The sequence below is a fragment of the Ochotona princeps genome, chromosome 7 (genome assembly GCF_030435755.1).
Source record: "Ochotona princeps isolate mOchPri1 chromosome 7, mOchPri1.hap1, whole genome shotgun sequence".
Taxonomy (NCBI): domain Eukaryota; kingdom Metazoa; phylum Chordata; class Mammalia; order Lagomorpha; family Ochotonidae; genus Ochotona; species Ochotona princeps.
Window position 1 is genome coordinate 29,463,288 of NC_080838.1, and position 27,504 is coordinate 29,490,791.

At 38.6% G+C, this 27,504-nt stretch overlaps 1 long non-coding RNA gene across 2 annotated transcripts in view; it reads left to right on the forward strand.

Annotated features, from left to right (window-relative positions):
- Positions 1-406: 406 nt before the first annotated feature.
- Positions 407-27,504, forward strand: part of LOC131480755 (uncharacterized) — a 53,236-nt gene continuing 26,138 nt past the window's right edge. Inside the window, exons 1-3 of one of the 2 annotated variants that reach the window (XR_009245785.1) lie at positions 407-665; positions 6,866-6,998; positions 11,826-11,927. This is a non-coding gene — a long non-coding RNA (uncharacterized LOC131480755). Of the gene's footprint in view, positions 666-6,865; positions 6,999-11,825; positions 11,928-27,504 lie in introns of those variants that run through there. The other variant, XR_009245786.1, reaches the window with a different exon arrangement.

Sequence of the window (27,504 nt, forward strand, 5' to 3'; positions counted from 1 at the left end):
ATCAATGGAGATTTATATTCCACCTCCCACACAAAAGCAGGATGAGCCAAAGGAGAATCTCTGCTCACTGATGCACAGACTCCCAACTGAACACCGGCTTGGCTGAAATAAGAGTTTGGTAGTTAGTGAGCTTAGAGGTTTGTATCTGACAAACCTTGGGTCTCGTGGTTTCCTTTCGTTCTCTAAGTATTTATTTTAACTTTGGATTTTATTCTTTGGCCTTCAGAACCAGAAATATACTTCCATGTTCAGATAGAGCACTTTGATCCAGTTCCAAAATGTTAGAGTGAGGTCAGATCTGATTCCTTGCTTATCCTGAGACAAAAGTCTCCAATTGGACAAGAACTTGGAATGTCTCAGCTGCCATCCCTGCAGCTGACAAAAGGCTGTTTACAGTCTTGTTGTTTTGCTTTGTTTTTAACTCTACCATCTCCCTTTTTTTTCTGAATTTACACTGCAGCAAAGACAACAATTTGCTTCTAGATCTTTTCTATCCTTTCAAAAGCTGCCCCAAGACAGAGACCCCATCAGCTTTCCAGCTTGACCCAACCCGTGCTTGGTTTTTGCCAATGGACCATCAAGTCTCTATCTTAGGACCTTGAGCAAATGCTGGGCTTGAATCCGACAGGAGGAGGAATGAGCCCAGGACTGACATCACCTAACAGGTGGGCTGCTCTAGTGGGAAATTTTATTCAAGGTTTTTTTTTTTTTCATGGAGATCATCTAAACAGAAAAGGAATTTTTTTAAAAATGAGAGGAAGAGAGAAAGAGCCATGATGGGCATGTTTTGCACCCCATAAAAAAAGGAATTAAAGTGACTCAGCCTCACCTCCCTTCCTCAACACCCCCCTTCTCACCCATCCTTTATGTCTGGAAGTAAATGTTTCTGAAATACTATAGCTACCGGCAGGGCAGCAACACATAATAACATGGTAGCAACACATAAAACTGTCAGTTTTCAAGGAAAATAGATGGTTGGGTTGAGGGGTAAATGGACTAAATCAATTTGAACATGCATGTTAAGGCTGTGAAAGGGCAGGGCTTACTGCTGCTGGGCTGGAACACATTTGTCTCTGTCTTCTTGTATTTCCACAGCATTGGGGCCGAATCCACCCACAGGCTTCTCACTTGGCTCCAGTCTGACTCTGCGGCTGATTAATGACAGCTGGAGGTGTCCAGCAATTTCCTCACCTAATAATAAACTACAACCCAAAATGGAGGCACCCCTCAGGCCCACATTCAACTTATCTAGCCTCACTACCAGGAGACAGCCAATTACCGTGTCGCAGTGCCTACTCCGTAGAGAACAGAGGCTGGACCAAGGCATAGAGCATTTTATTTACCATGATGAGTGCATATTAAGCTCATTTCAGAGAGCAAAAAATAAAATAAAAAATAAAAAATAAAAATAAACCACTTGGAAAATATTTCCAGCAGTTCTGCAAGACACATTTTATAGTACTTCTTTCTCCTCCACAACATGTGGTAGGGAAAAAAAGGGAGGGGTGCTCCAAGGATGGACTCAGTTGTAAACGTTTTTGGTAGTATACTTGTAAATTACTGTTACTAAAATGCCAGGTAGTAATTGTAAAGTCAGAAGCCTAATTCCCTACTTCCTGGGGTGTCCGATAAAGCTGCACCCAAGCACTTCTTGAATTCATTTGGCAATAAGAATTGGTCTATGTCACATATGATGAGGTGATGATGTAGAATAACTCTGCAATAATAACTAATTGGTTACCCTCAATATTTGCATTTATGGTAAGAAACACAATTCATTGTAAGCCAAGAAATTGTATTATGTACCATGATAAAAATACAGATGCTAGATCCACATGAGTAGTTAGGGATGGGGTCCTGGGAAGATAACACAGACCTGCAATATGATCTTGTTTCTATTCTTAATTGTATAATCTCATGAAAGGATCTCAGTTCCTATGAATTGGTGTTTTCTTGAATGCAAAATGAGAATAATGCTCATCAGGAAGACTGCATGTCATCTACCCATCTCAATTTAAGGACGCCACTAAACAATTAGCTTCACGTGTTGAAAGTGTAATCTAAAATCACTATTTTCACATGACATGAAACCACCTTAACCATTTTTGAACGAACTGGTCAATGGTGAAGCACTCCCACATGTTGAATGCACTAGCATCATCTCTTCATGCACAAATTTCTTTGTCTTAGAAAACACAATCCCTCTACACAGGAAACATTAACTCCTCATCCCCTCATCCGTCTAGTCCTTGGCAGCTACCATTCTCTTTTATGAATTTAACCACCCTCATCCAGTGAACTCAAACATTATTTTTTCCGTTTTGTATCTGGCTTTTTCCAGTTCTCATAATGTTCCTAAGGTCCTTCCATGTTACAGCAAGTGATAGAATTGCCTTTCATTCCAAAACTGAGAACTAATTCATACTATATATAGCACATTTTGTTGCTCTACCCCCATATCAATGAACCCAGGTATGTGTCCACCTCTTGGTCATTTTGAGTAGTGCTGACATGAACATTTGGGCGTTCAATTTTCCACTTTCATTTCTTTTAGTTATAAAACCAGAAGGAGTTGCTGGATTGTAAAAATGTATATGATCACAGAAGTTCATATTATAATTAGTAATTATCTCATTCGTTTACCTGGGACAAATGAGAAAGGAAAACTAAAGAAAAAAATTGAAGACTCATTTGACTCTCTTATTGTTAGAAAAACAGAAAAAATATTTCTCACATTTGTGATCACTGGAATCTAACAACAAGAGAAAGGCAAAATACATTTGGTACCAACCCAACAGAAACACTGAGAACCTGTGATGGTGAAAATTCTCTTAAGAGCATCTTGCCTCTTAGTTTGTAAGAAAACCAGACAAGAATTACAGCCTGGTACATTCATTCTCCTTATCCAGAATCCAAGATACTAAATATAATGCACTGAATAATATTTCTACTATGTGGAAGTTTCAGTTCTATAACCTGTAAGCATAGGGAAAATATCTGTCATAAGTTTATCTGCCAGAAAAATGATAAGAGCACATCACAAAAAATAAGCATAGTGTCACACAGATTTTTAAATAGACAATGCAAACTTCAACAAATTGCTGAAGCATTTTACATTACAATGAAGAATGCATTGTCAAAAAAAAAGAGTCAGTGTACTTTAGATGAGGAGGAGCAGAACACTGGCAGGGAAGATGAGTATGTGTGGGGCCATTGTGGCATAGCATGTAAAGCCATGCCCGCAGCACCTGCATCCTTTCTGGGCACCAGTTCATGACTCCCTGCTCCACTTCCAATACAGCTCCCTGTAAATGCACCTGGGGCAAGTAGAGGATGATGGCTTAAATGTCTGAGCTCCTTCCACCTGGTTGGATTTCCCAGATGAAGCTCCTGGCTCCTGATTTCAGCCCAGACCGAGGCTGAGCGGAGCGGAGTAGTAGCTGAAACTTGCTTTCTTTCTCTCACTGTGTGTGTATCCATCATTCTCTATGCATTTCTAACTTTCAAAATAAATAAATAAAGTTTTAAAAGACAAGATGAGTGTGTAGATAGACAAAGAGATTAGCAGAATGCTACCAAGGAGGATGGTAGGGAAATGCAGAAAGTATAAAGGAATTATGAAAGAATTAATCAGCAGTAATAGCAGCATAGTTATCAAACACAAAAGAGCAAAACTGTCAAGTTTTATAATGTTTATGGTAGACCTCTGGCAATATACTCTAAGGTGTCACCTCTTACAGGTAAATAATTGCCACTTTTTCTTTCCTTATACCACGTCTTTCCTATCATCATTAACATACCTATTATTTTAAGAGGCCTAAGCAGAGAACCTCTCCTTCTCTCCTGTCCCCTTGCACACATGCTCTTATCTTTCTAAAAAAAAAATATATATATATATAAAGAAGTGCTTTCGTTCTTTTATTTCATTTTGGTAAGTTAGACATCTTTCACAGTTGCCCATACAGTAAGATTAGAAAGCAAGTCAATGAAAAAGAGTGAAAATCCTTAATAGTCCTCTATTCTGAGTAAACGTGTAAGAAAGGAAAAAGGGTTATAAAAATATGGACATGCATGACCCTGGCTGTCCTGATGAGCAAACAATAACCCAAGAAGAATGAAAACATTCCATAAGTGAGGTCCGTCACTATGCCCAGCACAGACTCACAGGAAGTACTTCATCTTCTCTTCTACTGGGCCCAGACGTTGCCTTTCATTCAAGCAAAGAAAAAATAACAATACCTGCAGAGAAAGAAAACAGACTTCAGGAAACAAATGCTTACTAAAATGATAAGGTTAGTTAAACACATGAAAACCTCTAAGCTTTGTTGATGGTGAAGCCCATAAACAAAAGCTTGGTGAAACCTGCAAAGAAAGTTCTAAGATTTGAGCCACTAATGGGATGTGACTTCTTGCCTAAACTTATGGGAAACAAAGTGTACCCTTAATGTAATCGTGAACCTTCTCCCATAATTGAGAGGAAAAAAGAGCACAAACTTGGAGCTCCCCATGCTGATTCACTCCCTAAATATCCCAAATGACTTCCTGGTTGGGGCCAGAAAAGGGAGCTGGGAGTACACTCTCGGGCCCCAAGGTGGATAAGGAAAATATGACCAGTTCAGCTATCACTGCTGCTTCCAAGAGTCTCCATTATTCAGAAATCAAGTCAGGAGCCAGAGGCTCGTATCAAACCCAGGCAGTCCAACATGGGACACAGGCATCTTAATCACTATGCCCAATGCCTGCCCTTGCTTATAATTATAGTATTACAAAATATGAAATGACAAAGATTGCTGTAAAGCCTCATAGCAGTAGATGCTGTGATACTTTTAGTAAAAACTTTTTAAAAATTTATTGCTATTTTTATTTTCCAAGAAATGGTTTTGTAGGTATAAGGATTCCCACCAAAGCCTTCCCTTTAGCATTCCCATTCCTGCACCACCTTCCCCCCCATATTATTACAATAATGTAATCTTTTAATGAGTAACAGCTACAAATTTAACATTCTGCTATTTATGTGTATCATAGCATTGTGGATACAGAACAAAACATAGGGGAAATATAGCAAGACTTTGGTGTAGGTAGACAACTATGGGCAACAAAAGTAATAGCTGTAATAGCCAGAACTGAAATGGAGTCAAGAGCCAGGAGCCAGGAGTCTTCTCCAGGTCTCCCACGTGAGTGCAGAATTCCAAGGTTTGGGTCCATCCTCCTGTCCTCCCAGCCCACAAGCAGGTGCTGGATAGGAAGTGGAGCAACTGGGACATGAACCAGCACCCGTATGAGATGCTGGCACTTCTAGGCAGAGCATTAGCCCATCACGTGACTCCTAACAGGAAACTTTTATACACTGTTGGTGGTAATGTGAATCAGTGCAACCCTGTGAAAAAATATGAAAACTTGTAAGAAAAGTAGAAATGCAAATTTCCATATGATCCATATATCCCAACAAAAGGTATATACCCAAAATACCTGAACCTACTATATGAAAGAGATATATAAACCACCATGTTTAAAGAAGCACTGTTCACAAAAGCCAAAATATGGAATAACCAAGGTATCCCTTATCAAATGAATGAAAAAAAGAAAAGGCAGGGGTTTTGTGTGTGTATATATGATTCATCCATTTAAAAAAATGAAATCTTGTTATTCGCAGCAAAATGGAGGAAACTGGAAAACTTTATGCTGAGTAAAATAAGCCATGCACTGAAACAGAAATGCTGCATATTCTCCCTCACATGCAGGAGTTCAAATCCAAAACAAAATGGAAACCCTTCATCTGAACACCACATGTTGACTGCTGGAGGCTGCGAGGAGTGGACAGTAAAAGTAGTTTGACTTTTTGAAAAAATGGTAATCTAGGTGTAATTCACCGTAACAAATACACACATATGAGATGCTACTGAGAAAATGAGACTACAAATAGAGAACTCAGCTTTTCCTTCATAATTCTAAAGCAATTCTGAAATGTAAATAAATAAATAAGTAATTTGAGAAACAAGTGTTTTGTCTAGTGGTTAAGATGACTGCATGCACTTTGGAATACCCGTGTTTGATACTCAACTCTAGCTCCTGACTTGTCTCCTGATAAACAGACTTCGTGAGCCAATAATGATGGCTTAGGTAGCTTGGCTCCTGCCTTCAGCCTAGGATACCCACACTGAATTCCAGGCTGATGGCTGCCCTAGGCACAGCACGACTCAACCCAAGCTCTTATAGGGCTTCAGGGGATGAACCAGAACATGATACTTCCTGCTCTTTTTAAGTTGGTCCCAAAAAACCTTATCCTTTAATTTTTGTGTTTTTGTGAGCATTTTCAAATTCTCTCAAATAATTTTTATGTTAGCAGCAACAGGCACCTTCTTCCATGTATATGATAACATATTCTCCTGGCAGAAGCATCCTCTCTTATGCTTGCAGCTTTCTCTTTAGATCCTGTCAACCTACAACTCCCCTGTGGCCACCAATCTGTTATGGATCAATACCATCATGATGGACATATTCTTTCTTTAATGTCAATATTTCAGAGCCTTTTTTAAGCCATTTTCCCACTAAAATTTTAACTGCCAAGACGAATCTTTGAGGTCTCAATGACAATTCATCACCCGCACAGCTTCTTTCCTGGCTCAGATGTGATGGTTTCAGACATCTGACCTTCATCTTCACTATTAACCCCTTACATCTCCTACGTTATTCTCATGTACATGCTCTCCCAGAGTCTGTGGCTGTAACTACACAGAACTGATATCGAGCTGTTAGACCCACTGTGTTTAGACAGGCTAACTATACCACACAAGTCAAGGTAAATATGTTAAATTAATGTATGTCAAATATGTTTTAATACCTCACCTCTCTCCTCTGTTTTAAGACTATAGGCAGGTCTGTTGTTCTTTGGGAAATCTAAGAAAAAGCTGATGGTGTCTGACATGGCAGCCCTGGCTTGTGGTCTAGCTGACACGGAGTTACCTGATGTCCCGTGCAGCTCACTTGTTCATTCAGGGGTGAGTTCCAGGACACTGCTGAGTTCTGAGGTTGGTATCAAAAAATCAAGTGAGTATTCATTGCCCCTCTCATTCTAGGGGTGGGAATTCAACAAGACCTTGTCTTAAAAATACTGTGATAGCTTTCAGATAAATCCGTTAGTCCTAAATGCCACTGTTTCTCATTTAATCCTTAAACAACCTGCTTCAAGCCAAACTTGAGCCCACAAGCTCAGGCTCCAGCAAAGGCAAACAGATGAAAAAGGAAAGCAAAGCTGATGAGGGTACGCATGAGATACCAAACTGCATTAAAATATTTCCTGTTTGTCACTCACTCGGATCAAGCTTTTCCTTCCTCGTTCTTACTCCTACTTTAACAGTGTCCTTATGACCAATTCCATGTCTATTAAATACCCTACTTTTGTGCTTTTATACTTGAATCCAAATGCTCAAAACACATGCATGTTTACAGAAAAGCCATTTGCTAAACTTCTAAACAAAAAACATATTTAAACACAAAACAAAGGTAGTTTTTTATTCAAATTGTCTTTAACTGCTCATGTATAATAATTTTCATCACAAAAGTCATGAAACCATCCAATTTAGAACTATCACACTCAATAGAAGAAAATGGAATCTAGTACTCAATATTATTGCTTCCACAATAATTATTTTTAAATTAATAAATAAACTTCGAAGTCACAAGAGTATGATTGTATGCACTCCCTCATTGCAAGAGACCTAATGTACCTTTGGAGGTTTATACACAAATGAGTTTACCAGGTTACATCAAGTAAGAGAAGCACAAAGACTGCACTGACTTCTCCATGCAACCTTGAGTAACATGGGAGCTCGCTGACTGTCCAAACACTAGATAATAAGGGCATCAGTAACATACCACCACACTCAAAAAAAAAAAAAAAACCTACCATTTGATATGAGGATGAAGAAGTCCCTCAGAGAAAGATTGTTTCCATTTCAAACTACAGATTAGAACATTCACCATAGATAGAACTGTTGGTAACATAAAAGGTTGTTTGATAAAGCCACAACCTTGTGCTTGCTGGAATAAAAGGTACTTGGCAATATTGAAACAGACACAAAGGACAAAATACAAGGTTTCCTTTCTTAAGAGCTTTCTGAGCTTTATTTTGAAAGATAAGCAACTACTATTTAAAAAGTATGAACAGGAGAATCAAGATAGCGGAATACGGTAAGGACACATTTAAACAGACGGAGAAATATTAGCCAGTGTGAAGCAGAGAAGGCACATTCCAGGATGTAGAAGAGGACAGAACAACAGCAGAGGGGTACCTGGAGACTGACAGTCACAGGGAAGCAGCAGACACAATGGTGTGGTGTCGCAGTGATTGATACCCCAGCAGCATTCAGCTAACAGCAATCTGAACTCCACCAGCAGCCAGAACTACACCAACAACAAAGTGCGAAGGGATGTTTACCTGGGAGCTCTAGTGGTGAACTCAGACAAAGAACTGACCATCCTGCTGGTCTGTTTGATTTGACCAGGAGCAGAGACAGAGCAGCAGATTTCAATTGGGTAGTGCAGGAACAGGGTGGATTTCATAGCCTAGTCTGCCTCTTAGAGTTGTATCAGGCACCTTTTTTTAAGGATAAAAAGGCAAGGGAAAGGATTGAGCATGCAAGGAGCTGGGAGTGAACTCATTTCTGGCTCAGTGACCTGCAACAGCGTGGCATCCTATAGGTTCCACACAAGACAGGTCCAGGTAGCCCTCAGACCTGATGACAAGCAGATCAAGAACTCTAGTAGTGGCACATCAGGGCACCATTTCGTACAGTGTAGCAAAGAATTTAAGACTACAAGGGACAACAGTGAGCTGCGCATGCACTAAGCTCAGTGCATTAAACTGGTCCCACAGGAAAATAATACCAACTATGGCTTCTTATGGGTCAAAACAGGTCCATGTGGCCAACAGGTTCCAGCATGATCAGCACCACCAACAACCTAGCTATATAGGACATCCAGAGTCTCCCTAACCCTGGGACCTACTCCAACAAGAAGTGGGAGAAAGGTTGCAGAGACAACAGTGCAACCTCAGCGTGATATCACAGGAGGTAGAGAGTAGTGAGCCAAGAGCTGGGACTATGGACACCATGGTAGAAATCTAACATAAGAACCCAGACCTGGAACTTGCTGGAAAGAGTGGCACAAATGACTGAAAACAGAAAGCTTCGTACCAACTGCAATAAGTAAAATTGAAATGTAGACCTGTGGGTGACAGAGCTTAGAAACCTGCCCCAAGGAGAAGACTATGCTAACCAGAAGTACAATGACCAAGAGCAAAAGAAGACATAGAGGCACAATGAATATTGCTGAAAACTCCCCTGCAAAGGAGCAAAAAGGCTTTGCCAACCTCAGAGTTAACTAAGGAAGACATCGAGAAAATGGGGGATACAGAATTCAAAACACTTGTTATAAAACTTCTTATCAACAAAGAGAAACAAGTAAAGCAGGTATTCAAAGAATTCAAGGAATGTCACACTGGAAATGATTCAAATGAAAGCTGATATATGAAGAATACCGTGGAGCAAATTAAAAGTACAGTGGAGAGTCTCCAAAATAGAATGAAGCAAGCAAGCAGAAGAAAGAATCTCAAAATTAGAAGGTATTTTCTGTCACCACGGGGAAACAAGCAAAAAGCTGGAAGCAGAGCTGGATCAGGCAAAAAAAAAAAGTATTGAAGAATTGAAAGACACTATTAAGAGGCCAAATATAAGAGTTATGGGAGTCCCAGAAAGTGCAGGAAGAGAAGCTGGGTTTACAAACATATTCAATGAAATAATAAGGGAAAATTTCCCTAATCTAGAGAAAGAATTGGGAAACAACATCCAGGAGGGGCACAGAACTACCAACAGGGTTGACCAAAAGCAATCTTCACCAAGACACAGGATAATCAAGCTGTCTTCAACTAAACATAAGGAAAAGATCCTTAAATGTGCACAAGAAAAAAATTTAACTGACACATAAAGGAACGCCAATTAAACTCGCAGGAGATCTCTCACAGGGAACTCTACAGGCAAGAAGAGAATGGAGCAACATACTCCAGATTCTAAAAGCAAAACAGTGTCAGCCCAGGATAACGTGCCCAGCAAAGCTTTCCTTTATCTTGGAAAATGAAATAAAATTCTTCCACAGTAAAGAAAAGTTCAAAGAAGATGTCTCTTTCAAACCTGCCCTACAAATGATACTTAAAGATATCCTCTTGACAGAGAAGAGGAATAGCATCCACCAAAACCAAAAGCAGATGTGAAGAACCGCCCAGTAAAATAACAACGGAAGACTTAATCAATGAACCACCCTTTGCTAAAATGACAAACCAAATTACCACCTATTTGTATTAACTGTTAGTGTAAATGGCTTTAACTCATCAATCAAATGTCATAGATTAATAGACTGGATTAAAAACAAAACCCATCTATTTGTTGCCTACAGGAGACATATCTCACCAACAGTGGTCAGCGGAAACTATGTCTCAGGGATTTTGACTTTTTTGTTACTTTGATTTCTTTAAAACACTTTTACAATGCAGTATACATCTATACTTCCAGGCAAAGATGGGCTCCGAATAAAACTGTTTACTATCTCTTGACAATAAGATGCTGGATTCTCTGCCATTGTCCATGCCCGCAATGATGGACATATGATTGTGTATGAAGAACTATACTATAATAATTATATAGGGGAACTTAGCGGTGAGGGAGGAAATTGGGGAGGCAATAAGGGAAATCCCATGATCTATGAAACTGTGTCATAAAATAATAATAAAAAGAAGTTAAAAAAAATTTTAAGTATGAACAGGAGACAGCACGACAACCTAGTGGCAAAAGTCCTTGCCTTGCATGCGCCAGGATTCCGTATGGGTCCGGTTCACGTCCCAGCAGCCCTGATTCCCATCCAGCTCCCTGTTTGTGGCCTGGGAAAGCAGTCTAGGATGGTCCAAAGCCTTGGGATCCTGCACCCATGTGGGAGACCTGGGAAGAAGTTCCTGGCCCCTGGCTTCAGATCGGTGTAGCTCCAGTTATTGCAGCCACTTGGGGAGAGAATCATCAGATGGAAGATCTTCCTCTCTGTCTCTTCTCCTCTCTGTATATCTGGCTTTCCAATAACAAAAATCTTTTTTTTTTTTAAAGAAAAAGTATAAACAACACAAGAAGCCCAAAAGAGCATATTCACATACTATGTTGAAAGAAAAATATTAATATAAATCAGTGTGCACAGTACACAATTTGTTGCATTCTCTGACCCACGCCTAGGTCTGTAAGATACACCCCAAACCTGTAATTCCAGAACAGCTTTCTCCCCGTCGTGCACCTCATCACTCCATCATGCTTCCAAGCACATGTACTCCAGCTCAATATAACTAACTGTGCCACTAGCAGCTCCAGGAACTCTCCAAATTCACGTTTAAGCTGAAATCCACATACACTGATTCCTCTGCCATAAATCTCACCCCTGTTTTCCATGGTACAAATTTATTCTTCTAATTCTTCACTGAACTAATTCATCTTTGTTCCTCCAAAATGCGCTTAGTCTCCCAAATAGACAAGCATGAATATAACATGACAACAGGCATGTGTGTGGCCTTTTTAATGACATTTCAACATCCAGTTTTACATTGCAGGATTGGTTTTCTGTAGATACTTATTCAGACAAAGAAATAAATAAAAGGTTGAGTCGGCTAGCAGAGAATTTCATTAAACTTCCAAGACCCAGCATATATATATTTGGGCTAGAGATTCCAGTTAAGATGTGCACGTCTCACACCAGAGTGCTTTAGGTCAACATCTGGCTCCAGCTCATGACTCCAGCTACCTGCTCGTAAAAACCCAAGAGGCACATGATTGCCTCCCTGCCATCCAGACCTGGGTTGAGTTCTCATTTCTTAGCTTTGGATGAAGTCAGCTCCAGCCGTTGTAAGCCTTTGAGAAGAGAACCAATGAATGTAAGCTTCTCTTTCTGTCTAGATACTTGATTCACTAGGTTCCCATGCTTGCTTCAAGTAAATTTTATTTCATACTAAATACTTTACACTGTGTCTTATGTTGATATTCTGGTATCCATAGTTATTGTATTTTTTATCTAGGTTACATTTCATTGCTAAGACTCTAATTTCATGGCTTTCAGCAGATTTCACTTGTTGCTTAAGAAAACCGTAGAGAAAGTCACCATCTGCCTACATCACCAGATTGATACAGACTTTATCCCCGCACTCATCATTATCTAATTGCAACTTCAATAGCATAATTTTCTTTTATATTGTTTGTTAGTAAAAATCATCATTGGGACTTTTTTCCCCACTAAAAATACATGGCCATGGTTTAAAAGCCTTTCTTGGGGAGAGGAGCTTAAACCATGAGCTATGTATGGTGTATCCTACACTTCAGGAAGCAAGTGCCTCTTGTTTAAACACGAAGAAAATGATGTGCCTTAAGAGTGAATTGACTGAAATGGCGACCTGGTTTCAAGAAATTGAAAATTTTATAAGTTTTCTTCACCTTCCAACTTTTTTTGCACCACTCAGGGTATTGACTTCAGCACAGCATTCCTCTGTACCATGACCCTGGGTTCCCAAGGTAAAAGCAAGACACCAAGTGAGTATTTAAAAAATAATAACGAAAGGAAAGGGCTCTTTCCTCACTCTGAGGACTCAGGCTTATCTCAGCAAACTCCTATTTCTAACCAGATTGCAAACGGTATTTGTGATCAAAGGCCCGGCCCTGGAGGAACTTGGGCAAACAGCTCACAGCAGAACGCTTCCTTAAGATCTGTAAGCAGGAAAGGACTTTTGACATGAAAGACAGCTTCCACAGCACAAGAATAGCAATAAACCAGCTGTAAAATGCTTCACGTTGCCCTTGAACGAAAACAAATTGTTCCAAATAATTTTTCCCTTTTTTGGAGCCTCTGGATGTCCCGCTGGGGCATTTTAAATAGCCACATGCTCAGTGTACAAAAGCTTCTCTAAGTGGGAAAATACAGTACACTGACGTGTTTGGAAGAAGGGAGCTGAACACATCCAGAGCTCTGACTTGAAGCTTCCTTTTCCTTTTGTTGGAGAATGAGTTCATTAATAGAAGGCTTGTTTGGGATGTTAACTAAGCTTCCAGTCAGGAATGTTGAAGGGTAATTTATTGGCTTCGAAATACTCAATTAACCATTGAAGTGGTTGTTAATTTAAAATAAACGGGTTGTTGGGTTTTTACACAGGAGTGTCCCTGCAACTGGAATGAGTATTTACCTAAAGATTAAGAAGCTCAGCCCTCCCCCTTTGCTTTTTTCTTTTTGCTGGACAACATACACTAGAACGTCCTAAGAGCACTGTAAGCTCCATGTATTCTTCCACTGCAAGTAATGAGAACAATATCGTCATATAATATTAATGCTTGCAAAATTACAAAGTACTTTCACATATGCATTATCACTGAGCTCACACCAAACATCTTAAATACATTAATTTTTCCCAACATAATCTTTTGAATAAATATATAAACACACATATATGCCTACAATAATATTTGCCCTGATCAATTAGATCAACTCTGTATTTCCTTTATGAAAATATTTTCGTATGTTATTATTTCCAAAATCATACTAAATACATTATATAATCTAGAAAACAATATGCTGACAGATGCATTTTCCCACAAGAGAAAAATTACCTTCAGATAAGTTCAAAAGTTGAAATACAGATTTTAGAAAATACATGTTTACACTAAAGTATATAGATTGAATTTATAAAAGTCAAACAAATTATTAAGAATTATACAGGCAATCAAAACAGCTTTAAATTCATTTAGGTACACGTAGACATTACTTAAAAGAAATGGATTATCTTGATATTAAATTTAAATAAATACTTATACAAAAGAACATTGAGTGATAATTAGCCTATTTAATCAATAGACTATGACATCAAATTCTTCCATAAAGAATATTTTTGTGTAACAAGTTATCTTAAATCTGTATTTCTATTCTTATCTGTAATTAATTAAATTATTTAAGGCTTTGTGTTCACAATTAGAATAAACATGTGCAAGGCCATGTGCATTGACTGTATATAGCTATGGAAACAAGCTCTGCTGAACACACCAGAGCCGCTCTCAATGCAAACAAGTGTAGAGCACAAATTCTTTCTAAAGTAATCCCCAGCTTAAAACTGTCGTGCTGGAAGCCTTCCACTGAGGGTGTCTGCTGGGGTCAGCTCTTCAATATCAAATTTTGAAGTGATTTTCTGTGAAAGCAATCAAGTTAGCAAAACTAATTCCTTTCTCAATCACTGAAATGTGGTACTTTTCTGATCAATATTTATTTGTGTAATTTAATTGAAATTCATAACATTTATTAGCAAGAATCTAGCATATATATTTTTTTAAAAAACTAAGCCCTAATCCTGCAGAGATTTATTTCACGTTGTACAGTGTTTTCACGTTTATCATAACCAATGTGGGTACAGAGACGACACAAAGCCTTCCTGTGTTTGTTCAGGGCACCAGCGAGAGAACTAGCACAACTGCTCGGATTTTAAACTGTGTTTTACTTACAACGAAATTTTCATCAGTGTTAGAGGTTAATAACACTGTTATTTCCTCTATTACCTGGATTTAATAAAAGCAGTGGGGCATAACATTCTGTAAAACCAGCCAATAAGAGGAAATAACACAAATGTTAACCTCTAACATGAACATAATGGTAATTACTCCAGTCTAGTTTTAAAATTAATGCCTTTGATAGTCTCCCAAGTGGTGGGGGTGGGAGGGGCAGGAAGAGAAGAAAGCAAGAACACTCTCCTCAGTGTTCTAGTAGCTACCAAGATCCAAGGGCAAGGGCAAATCATGCCATCAGCTGATATACATAGCAGCATTTGTTCCCCAACTCACCCTGCAATTCAGAAACACGGCAAAACACTGTGCTTAAGAAGTAAAACTACAATTGAAAATTAGCTGAAGTGACAGTGAAGATTGAAAATGTCTAAATAAATTTGTAATACTGAACAATTCATATAAAATCTAGTTACACAACAAGGCAGATAAATCTCCAAATGAAGTACTTAGGAGAGAAAAGCGTGCAAAGCTGTTTCATCTACATCTAACCGGTACATTTAAGAATACTTCATGAAATTTCAATTTTTTAGATTGCTTCCACTCTTGGTATAAATCTATTCTGGACATTCGTACATTTATACTAATTATTTCTATTGTAAGCATGCATGTTTTCTGACATTTTAGCAGGTGGAATTTTTTTTTTGAGTATTTGAACTTTTTATTTTTATTTTTCAGTTGTATTGCAGTGTTTTTTTAATTTTAAACTTCTTTTTTTAAATACATTTTATTATTGTTGTTATTATTTTATAATACAATTTCATATTCCCTTATCCTCTCCCCAGTTCCCTCCCCCCCAGTTCCTCTGTATCATTACTAATATATAGTTCTTCATATTTAGTCTTATGTCCATCATTGTGGCCATGGACAATGGCAGAGAGTCCAGAATCCTATTGTCAAGATATAGTAAGCAGTTTCATTGTAAGTCCATTTTTGTCTGGAAGTAGAAATGGATACCACACTACATCCTCACATCTGGATGTTAGTCTCCATTTCACAGCTACTGTACATCTCCTTAAATGAAAAGTCATGATTCAAAGTCAATAATAGAAAGAAAGGAAGAAATTTGCAATGCCATGAAGTCAAATGACATGTTACTAGATATGACAGTCTCCATTACACAACTACTGTAGATTCCCTTAAACGAAAAGTTATGATACAAAATCAACAATAAAAAGAAAAATACAAATTTACAATGCCTGAAGTTAAATGACATGTTGCTAGATATGACAGTCTCCATCACACAGCTGCTATACATCCCCTTAAATGAAGAGCCACAAAACAAAATCAACATCCGGGAGAAAAAAGAAATTAATAACATCAAAAAGTTAAATAACATGCTACTAAATGACTAATGTGTAGCTGAAGAAATGAAAATCAAGAACCTTCTTGAAGAAAATGATGCCACTGCATTATCTATGAGTCATTGAATGATTTAATCAGAAGAAAGTGTTTTGAAGAGATGAAAACAACAGAAAACAACAAAACCCATGTGACATAGTTTCTGCTGATCTTTGTTGAAGTGTGTCTCTTCCGGACAATAAGCAGATGGGTTTTGTTTTTTAATCCAGAGTACTAATCTATGATGTTTGATTGAGCTTAATCCATTTACATTCAGAGTTTAATATACATGAGTGTTACGTTGGTCCTGTCATTTTAGGAATGGGTTGTTCATTGGTTTAGTCTTCTGTTCCCATTTTACTGGGATCTTCTTCCCACTTGCCTTTGGTTTTGGTAAGTGCTATTCCTCTTCTCTGTCAAGAGAACTTCTTGAAGTATCATTTGTAGGGCAGGTTTGGAAGAGGCAAATTCTTTTAGCTTTTCTTTACTGTGGAAGAATTTTATTTCATTTTCAAAGACAAAAGAAAATTTTGCTGGGCACGTTATCCTAGGCTGACAATTTTTTTCTTTTAGAATCTGGAATATGTCACTCCATTCTCTTCTTGCCTGTAGAGTTTCTTGTGAGAGATCTCCTGTGAGCTTAATTGGCATTCCTTTATATGTCAATTGATTTTTTTCACGTGCACATTTAAGGATTTTTTTCCTTATGCTCAATTGAAGAGAGCTTGAAGGTCATATGTCGTGGTAAAGATCGCTTTTGATCAACCCTGTTGGGAGTTCTGTGCCCCTCCTGGATGTTGTTTCCCAATTCTTTCTCTAGATTAGGGAAATTTTCCTTTATTATTTCATTAAATACATTTGCAAACTCAGCTTCTCTTTCTGCACCTTCTGGGACTCCCATAACTCTTATATTTGGCCTCTTAATAGTGTCTTTCAATTCTTGAATACTTTTTTTGGCCTAATCCAGCTCTGCTTCCAGCTTTTTGTTTGCTTCCCCCTGATGACAGGAAATATCTTCCAGTTTTGAGATTCTTTCTTCTGCTTGCTTCATTCTATTTTGGAGACTCTCCACTGTACTCTTAATTTGCTCTACTGTGTTCTTAATTTCTTATATGCCAGCCTTGATTTGCTTTACTGCTTCTTTAAATTCTTTGAACTCTTGCATGAGCTTCTCATTGTTGATCAGGATCTTTAAAATGAGTCTTATGGGTTCTGTGTGCCCCATTTCTCGATGTCTTCCTCAGTTAACTCTGAGGTTGGCATAGGGTTTTGCTCCTTTGCAGGGGAGTCTTCAGTAATATTCATTGTGCTTTTGTCTCTTCTTTTGCTCTTTGTCATTGCACTTCTGGTTAGCATAGTCTTCTCCTTGGGGCAGGTTTCTAAGTTGTGTCACCACAGGGCTACAATGCGATTTTACTTATTGCAGTTGGTACACAACTTTTTGCTTGCAGCCACTTGTGCCACTCCCTCCAGCGAGTTCCAGGTCTGGGTTCTTATATCAGATTTCTACCATGGTCTCCACAGCCCCAGCTCTTGTCTCACCACTCTCAACCTCCTATGATACCGTGCTGAGGCTGCACTATTGTCTCTGCAACCTTTCTCCCACTTCCGGTTGGAGCAGGTCCCAGGATCAGAGAGACACCAGGTGTCCTATATAATTAGGTTATTGGTGGCGCTGATCTTGCTGGAACCTGTTGGACGTTAGGTCTGGGTGCCACACGGACCTATTTTGACCCATACGATGCCACAGTTGGTATTATTTTCCTGCGGGACCAGTGCAATCATGGACTTCAGCAAGTTCTCGCGAGATCAGCACATGCACAGTTCACTGTTGTCTCCTGCAGTCCCGAAGCTATTGCCACAGTGCCTAAAATGGCGCCTGCTATACAACCAGTGCAGTTCTTGATCTGCTGGCCATCAGATCCACGAGCTACCCAGACCTGCCCTGGGTGGAATCCGTAGAATGCCACATCGTTGCAGTTCACTGAGACAGAAATGAGCTCACTCCCAGCTCAGTGCATGCTCCATCCCTTCCCTTGCCCTTTTCTACTTTCGCAAAATGGTGCCCAATTCAGCTCTAAGGGGCTGACTGGGCTATGGAATCCACTCTGTTCTCGCACTGCCCATCTGAGATCTGCTGCTCTGTGTCTGCTCCTGATCAAATCAAACATACCAGTAGAACGGACAGTTCTTTGTCTGGGTTCACCACCCGAGTTCCCAGTGAAAGTCCCTTCCCACCTGGTTGCTGGTGGAGTTCTGGATGCTGGTTCAGATCGCCGTGCTGGAGTATCAGTCTCTGCAACACCACGCCATTGTGTCCACTGCTTTCCTGTGTCGGTCAGTCTCCAGGTACCCCTCTGCTGTTGTTCTGTCCCTTTCTATTTCCTGAAATATGTCCTCTCTGTTTCATCCTGATTAAATGTTTTTCCGTCCACATAAACGTGTCCTTACCCTATTCCGCCATCTTGATTCCAAGCAGGTGGAATTAACTTCAGTTTTTTTGTATGCCAACGTTGTCTTCCAAAGAACCAAGTCATATCAGAAACTGATGTCAGTGAGTGCAAGGTTCATTTCTATCAGAATCTCAGATCCCTAAAACATGCTGCCAGGGCACTGAGAATCAAACTTCAGATTGGATTTTCATGAGCCTACTAGGACTTTTCAGCGTTTTATGGGTGTATCAAAGCAAATATACTCCAAGCCCTTGTCTTTCAAGCATCACTGCTCATTACAAACTTCAGCCATGTATTGTTTCATAGGCAGTTTTCAAAAGTAAACCATGCCTCTCACTACTGATGATCCAAAACAGGTTAGAATCTATTATTCAGTGTTCGTTTACTACTTGCATCTAATTGGAAAGCACAATGACACACAGTGAAAAGAGAGGAGAGCGCTCTGCCATCCCTCAGATTCATTCCCCTAACATCTGAACAGCCATGGTGAGGCCAGGAATGCAGAACTTGCCCAAGCTTTCCCACACAGATGGCAGGGTCCTCACACTTGAGCCATCATCAGTTACCTCCTAGGATACATGAACATGACACGGAATTAGGAGCACTCATTTCAGTGCCTTCAACTGGCTCTTCAATACTGGATGCAGGCATCACATGTGGTGGTTTAGCCCACTGTACCACATTGTTTGCCCAAGAATCATTTCTTTTCCTAAATTCCCTGTGCACGTAGATTGCATCTCTCATTTTTAGTGTTCTGCAAAGATTGGCTACTTAATGGTCACCCAAATCTATTTACTGATTCGTAATTGGGCAGAAGTGAAACTAACAAAATGGAGATCCTTTGTTTAATTTGATTCTCAGTTCTGTCATGCAACTTTAACCAATCATCAGAAATACACTTCCTGTTCAGCTTCCTATTCCATAAATTGTGAATGCCACTGTCTAAGCCATGAGTAGATCTTATTCCCAGAAACTGGAAAATAGGAGAAGAGCTACGTTAGCAATTTCTGCTTAAAAAATTCCTTCTTTTTTTTTTTTTTTTTATAATCCATTTAATTGTATTGTTGTTGACAATCTTTACATAGTTAACTATAGTTGAAGGAAAATCAAGAAAGAGAAGAAAAAAAGGAAAAAAAAAAAGGTTCAGGGGGATAGGGAGGTGGGCAATGCTATTATGTCCATATTGTTTCCATCATGTATCTGAGGTAAAAGGGGATAATGAGGGAGAAGCCCCACCCGGTTTCCCGCCCACCCCAAGTCCCGAATGTGGGGCATGCTCTGAGATATGTGCTCAAGTGGAGTTAATAGTTCTCCAGTTATGAGTCACTGCCAGTTTCGCTCGATGAGGTGGTCCACTGATCGATATGGTCCATCATGAAGTCTCCATTTGTCCCATATTTCGCTGCCAACATGTAGCTGAGATGAATGATTGTCCTATTCTGTCTTCTGTCTTTTCTTGATTAGAGTTCTGAGTCCAGCAGTTCAAGTGGGGAGATCTCCAAAGATACTTTGAGGTATTCCCAGACCAGATTCTTGTATGTTCTAGCAAGCACAGGCACAAATTGGCAAACCAGGGTAGGGGGCAGGCTTGGTGGGGGTTATTGTGGGTCGCCCCTACTAGGCTGCAGCTCCCACTGGTTGATGTAAGGACCGAACCAGACTGGACTGCAACACCCATTGGTTCCAGTGCAACTCGGGACTGAAAACAGAACCAACACAGCAATTGCAACCACCAGCTGATCAGGGTGATGGACTGTGCCGGGCCCTGTGCTTGCTAGAACATACAAAAAATTCCTTCTTAACAGTCAAGCTACCTCATGGGATCCTAGTATCCCATACTGAAAAACCTAAGTTACTGACTCCATTCCTACTAATGCAGACCCCGAGAGACAGCAAATGATGCTCAAGTGAGTCCTGCTCCAATCCACATGGAGACACCGGATCAAGTCCCAGTTCCTACTTTAGGATCCAGCCCAGCCCCATCAGTTGCAGAAATATAGGGGTTGAAATAGTGAACAAGCGTTCTCTCTCTCTCTCTCTCTCTCTCTCTCTCTCTCTCTCTCTCTCTCTTCTTTTGTTTCTTTCTGTGTCTTTCAAATAAATAAATAATTTTACAAAAAGAAAATTTTACTCAACACAAAAATACAGTCATGATGGCAATGCCGCAAAAATGTGTAAGTTTGCTTTGTTTTTGAAAAATTCAAAACCATTTCTTTATCGGCCCATAAAACACAGGGAGGAGAAAACTTCAAACAGGACCACAGGAAATTTCAGAAGAGGAAACTTAATATTTGACTGATGAGAAGGATGGCCAGTGGCCCAGAGCTATGAGCAAGGTCGCTTAGAAAGGCAGAAAGCCCTGCTCAAGTGTGGTTGTATGATGTGTGTTTACACTGGCTCCTATGCTGATAGAAGCCTTCCACTATCCTGCAAGCTGCTAGCAGCTTCTGACCCAGTGAAGCAATAAACACAAGGTATAGTGATAACCTCTGCTGAACTCCCTGCATACTCAAATCAGTTTCATGTCTGCAGTCAAAACCTATATATAAGGGGTATGCGGGCAGCAATCCAGAAAGAGGCAGGGACTGACTACGGACAAGGAGGTTGCACCACTCCAGTAGAAAGGGATTGGGATGCAGAAGGTACATGACCACTTATCACCTTGATGATTAGGGTTGATTATTTAATACCTCAAAGTTTCTTTGTCCTTGAAAATGAGAGTCAGACTGCATCTTTCTCACAAAGAAATAAAATCATACAAAGCAGCATGTAATGCCCAATAATTATTCTCACACCTCAGATATTTAATACTGACCATCAAGGCAGTCAAGACTGCAATTGAAAATTTGGATTCCAAGTTGTCCATCTATTCCACAACTCTGAAGCCTATATTTTCCTGAACTTTTCTAAATCAACTAATTCATCCTTGAACTCTCAGTAAGGACAATCACAGCTTCGAATGTTCACATACACAATATCAATGTTGAACACAGTCTTACAGGACACATATGACACCTGTCACCACTAAGAAAATGTCATTCTATTTAGTAAGTGATCAACAACTACACACATGAAGAAAGAGGTAAATGTCAGCTTTCTTTCAGAAAATATGACTATCTGGGCAGACACACGGCAAAGTGGTTATGGATGACAGTGCTTGGTACACTGGAAATCCATAGTAGAACACAAGGTTTCCAGTCACACTTCCACTGTCAGTCCAGCTCCTCTCACGTGCAGCACTGCAGGCAGCCGATGATGGCTCACTCACCATAAGTGTGATCTCAGTAGACCTCCTTCTCATGCCTCCAAGTTACTTAGTTGACCCTTCCTGGGCTACTGTGGATGTTTGGACTAGTAGATGAGATATTTTCTCTCTTTCCCCTCTTTTCACTGTTTTACAAATAACTATTTTATCTATATAAATATAACAGATTTCATACATATAATTTTAAGCCCATAATGATATTTTCCATTCTCCCTCCCCCTACCTTGTCACCAAATACTCTTCTAAAAAATAAAATAATACTAAATGGGAAGAAATTTAACCTCTATATTTGTTATGAATATCCAACTTCTGAAAATAAAGTGGCATGAATAAAAATAAAGTAAGTGATTGAGAGCTTCTGTTCCCCAAGGAGTTCAGAGTGGTGTGGAAGAAAGTAAAAACACAAAAAGAAATCATGTCATTGCTAACTGATGAATGTGACAACAAAAGTAATTCAATGTTTTTTGAATATAGAATCTGAAAGATGGAAAAAATTCTTAGTAAAAGCGAAGTGTTCCTTACATCTAGAAACATGACTTGGTATGGAAGAAAAAAGCATGTTTTCCATAACCTAAACGGACATTTGTTTTTGCATTCAGACTCTATAAATACAAATATAACTTTCCCCCTCAACAAGAAAACTTTTCCGTATTCCAGCACTGCCATGACTATCTTGGAGTTTGGGGTATAGTTCATGCCTTGTTGCCTCCACACAATGTACAAAGCATTTATAACCAGGATCATTCCTTATTTAGCTTTGTACACCTTAGCACATCAAACAAGAATCATTGTGTATTCCATGAAGAGTTTGTCATTTGATCAAAAGTTAGCATCTGTTTAGTCTTTCCTGGCATGTTCTCCAAGTCTAGACACTAGTTCTCACCAATCAAAGCTGTCTCAGTTGTCTGGACACCCAATCCTCAGCTGTTGTAAAATGACTTCTCTCCCGGAAACAAGGTATTTAATCATTCAACAAGTGGTTTTTGGAATGGAATAGCTCTCTGACTGTTCATTTCATAATGATTGCTAATTTTGGCAAACACAAGAGTTTCCCGAAATTCACATCCATTCTCTTAGCAGCTCAAGAGGATGAGCAGGTCATTATATCATCTAAATTCAGTTAACAATTGTATCCAACGTTACATGAGCACATTTTTACTACTCAAGCTAAAGAAATCAAACGGTTGGTACTTCTCATTGATAACTGAAAGGTTCGTGTGTCACAGACAATACAAACTGAGGTGGTCTGTTTCATCGCATTGCAGTTAGGAAAGTTACCTCATTTAAATAGTGCAGGAGATGATGTTAGATAAATAAATCATCAGTGGGCTTTCTCCAACCCTGGGAAGCTTCCTTTTCATGGAGAGTAAAATAATTCCAGGCCTCAATCACAATTTCAAGCCTTTGGCTGGAGCTTTAGGTGTTGAGTAGTTTGAGCTTCCAAATAAGGTGAGCAGGACTTTGACAGCCAGAGAGTCTATGATCAGAGCATGGGCCTCTTAAGCTTCCATTTCTGGTCGCTTGGCACACTACTAGAATCCAAAGGAAACAGACTGAAGGCAATTGACATTGCCTAATTACGAATCCTAACAACATAAGGTTTTACAAGCATAACTTAAAAAAAAAAGGAAAGGGCAACGGATTAGTTTAAGGTAAAAATAGACTATTCCCGTAAGAGTTGTCAATAATCAAAACTTGTATTAACTCTAGACAGATGTTTTGTAAAAATACTAATGTTACCAGCCTTCTGACTTAAAAATGTAATTGCCTGAGCCTGAGATAAATTACTCTTTCTTTAATACTAGAAAAACATACTGAATTTAAATAGTACCCATAATCAATATTTGCAAATCAATAATTTACTAGGAAATATAGATTAATTCCCAGTGGATCTAGGATTTAAAGTTAAAAGTACCCATAATCAATATTTGCAAATCAATAATTTACTAGGAAATATAGATTAATTCCCAGTGGATCTAGGATTTAAAGTTAAAAGCAAAATATATTTTTAGAAAACAGAGAGGTTGAACTTTTTTATATTTATTAAGGGTGATCAATAAAGATGATCTTTCATTTTCTATTCTTGACAGACTCAGAAAGCTCAATGCTTAAAAGTATCTTTCATTACAAATAAATACATAAGATCACAGAAATTTACTTACACTGTTACAGGGTCTTTTACATTGCAACTCACTGGCAATAGAAAATTGAGCTCTGTTATATATTGTTAGTTCAGCAATACTATGAGGCTGGCATTGTGGCTTAGCAACTGAAGCCATTGCCTGCAATATATTTTGACACTGATTTGTGTCCTACAAGCTCTACTTTCAATCCAGGTCCCTGCTAATGGCCTAGGAAAAAACACAGAAAATAGCCCAAGAACCTGGCACCCTGTTACCCATTTGCAAGACTCCGATGTAGCTTCTGGCTCTTGGCTTCAGCCTGGCCCAGCACTGGCCATTTCAGCCATTTAGTAGGTGAACCAGAGGCTAGGAAGATCTGTGTGTATTTGTGTGCGTGTTTCTGATATTCAAAATGAATACATGTTAAATGAATTTAACATGTTAAAAATGAATACATGTTAAAAAGAAAAGCAAGATTAATGCACTCATTTAAGTTACCCAGTTTGATGAGGCTGTGAGAACATCAAGTATTTTATCGATGAAAAAAAAAAGAACTCAACAAATTCGCATGAAGTGTTACAAGCTCCCAGACCCAACAAGTAGAAATTCCAGAACTGAAACTGATTTCTCCAATCTGAAGCTAACACAGCTTTTCTGCTAAACCAAACAACACCCCACTTGGTCTGTGCTCTTAAATTTATGAGCAACTGAGGTGATTTGCATTCTCCTTGCAGATGTTGCTTGGGAATTTTCTATCATTTACAACAAATGCATTAAAATGTTGGTTCAAAAACGACAGAGAAAACCTGGAAATTATTTTGCATCTGCCTTTGTTATAGATCGTAGCCAAGGAGACAAACACACCCACAGGCCCTGCTTTTGCTACCAGTAGTGGATTATTAGTGTTTTATGTCCTTGACGGCCACATTTGATTTTCTTAAAAAGAGACAGAAAATAAACAAAAACTCCATGTGCTGTTTCCTGTTTGTAAGAACTAAGACCTTTGACTCTTATAAATCTATTCAAAGGTGAAGTCTGGAGATGAAGTGTTTCTGGAATGCTCGAAATACAGCTTGAGATTTATAGAGTTGCAAACTTTTCTTGGATTTTCTTGGCCCATCTTATTTGATAAAATGTAACTGGTAAACAAAGTGGCTGCACATCCTCTACAAAACATCCATTAGGTTATCTTGCTTTATACCAAACCAGAGTTTGTTTATCCAAAGAATTAATGGGAGGGTTATTGAAGGACTTCAGTCTCTTCTTACACTGGGACAAATTGTTTGCAATACCAGTACTAATGAGTGCAAATAAAAGTAATTGACATTCTAATGTATAAAATGCTTTCAGGGTATTCAGCTCCACTGTTAAAACAACATGAAAAGAGATGTTTTTATTAGAAAGTCTTTTGAGGGACTTGATTTTATGATAGCTGAAATTTCTATTACTGTTTATAAAAATCATAGTGTTTCAACCAATACAGAAACTTTAAAAGACAATTGCCTTAAGTAGTGTTTGCCTTACTGTTTAAAAAATGACCCTAGAATAATTGCTACACAATATAACTTTTATAATAATACTTCAAGTATATAAAAAAAAGCTCTATAAATCCAATGCTTCAAAATATGCTTTAAGAATTTATTATTTGACAGAGTAATGAAGTGTGCTGCCTGAAGACCCAACTAGTAGAGGTAATGGCAGGGTTGCACTCCCATCTTCTGGGAATCTTCCTAAAGCCTTGTTCATAGTTACTCCAGGTTGTACTTGTTGTGGGAAGGTTTAACTATCTTCCTTCATCACAGCAGCAATTTCTGCCATGGAATGCTTGCATCCTGAAGGATAAACAAGATGGTCCTTTGTATTTAAAGAAATAAGAAAGCAGCTAAGTTCCTTATATTTAATATACAGGTTGAAACTATCTCTATAATTTAGCATATGGATCAGAAGGAACCAAAATGCACATTATAATGAATATGGGGATTATGCTAAATTGAGTAGAAAAATATTTACAATTACTTATTCTAAAAAGGAGAGTTGACTAGAAATTTCAATGTGCTATAAAGAGATTTGTCTCATGGAGAAATTCCGAAAAGAATTGCAGCATTAAAAAAAAAAATTACATGTTTTTCCTTAAATTAAAAAAATAAATAAATAAAAATTTTAAAAACCCATCTGTTCAAAAAAAACAGCTGTTCCAAATTTCTGACCTTTTCTGTAATGAAAAATGCCTGCTTAGCAGTATTTGAACACACACACCCTTAATATGTCCCAATGTAAAAGAGGTATTTTTTAATAAGAAGTGAGAAATCATTGTTTTGGAAAACAATTCCCGCTATCAGGACCAAATTTTGGAAACAGATGTTTGGCAATGCTTTCATCATTATGCAACTTTGTTATTGAAAACAATTTAAGTGTGTCATTTGTAATCCATTCATCTGCATACTTTGAAAATTAAATGTTATTTATTAATAGAAAGATTCTGATTTATTAATGCCTTAAAAGTTTGTCATCTATGGTTATGATGAAACTGTCCACAATTTTGTTGTTGTACTTTTTCTCTCTTCCATTGCTGTGTTCATAACCTAACTCAGTTTTTCAAAAGTACACAGATGCTTATTCTCTCAACGATTGCTACAACTGATATTTAAAATTATTTGGTTTGTGCTCATTGTGTTAATAGGTACTTGACTATTACTTAAATGATGTGGTCTTAGGTTAATTATGTATTTGTTTTTCATTCTTTTGCCAATTTTGAAATTTTACTTTTTTCATAGAAAACTGACCAGTTCATTTAAATATGAGATTCCTTATTACATTTGTCATTGATTTTTAATATTTCTTTTCTATATACATAGTCACTCTTCAAAATCTGTGATAGTGCCTTCTTTTTTCTTGATTAGTTGTATTACTACAATTTCCTTCTTAAAAATAAACAGACTTGGGCCCAATGTGGTGGCCTAGTGGCTAAAGTCCTCACCTTAAATTTGTCAGGTTCCCATATGGGTGCCGGATCTAATCCTGGAAGCTCCACTTCCCATCCAGCTCCCTGCTTGTGGCAGTCGAGGACCACCTAAAGCCCTGGGATCCTGCACCCTCGTAGGCTCAGGCAATTGCGTCACTTGGGCAGTGAATCATCAGATGGAAGATCTTCCTCTCTGTCTCTCCTCCTCTCTGTATATCTGACTTTGCAATAAAAATAAGTAAATCTTTAAAAATGAATCAACAGACTTTACCAGGACGGACACCTGGCCTCCTTTTCAGGCTCATGCTCTGATGCCCCATCCAAGTTCCAATTTCATGCCAATACAAGCTCTGAGAGACAGCAGATGGTCTAGCCCCAGTAACTGGGTTACTACCACTGACATGGGAGATGTGGTTGAATTTGTGGCTCCCGGCTTTGGCCTAGTGAGATTTTAGGATTCCTGGGAACATGGGCAGTGAACCAGTGGATGGGAATAGTTGGAAGAGAGTAGTTGGCCTTTTCATTTTTCTCTCTTTGTCATTCCAATAACTAAATAAATAAAGCCAGATTGTTTTGGTTTTTTTTACTATTTTTTTTAACTTTATTTTTGACAATCTTTACATAGTTAATTACGGTAAAAAGGTTCAAGGGCTATAGGGAAGTGGGTAAGACTATTATTTCCATATTGTTTCCTTCATATATCTGAGGTAAAGGGGGATATTGAGGGAGAAGCCCCACCCAGTCT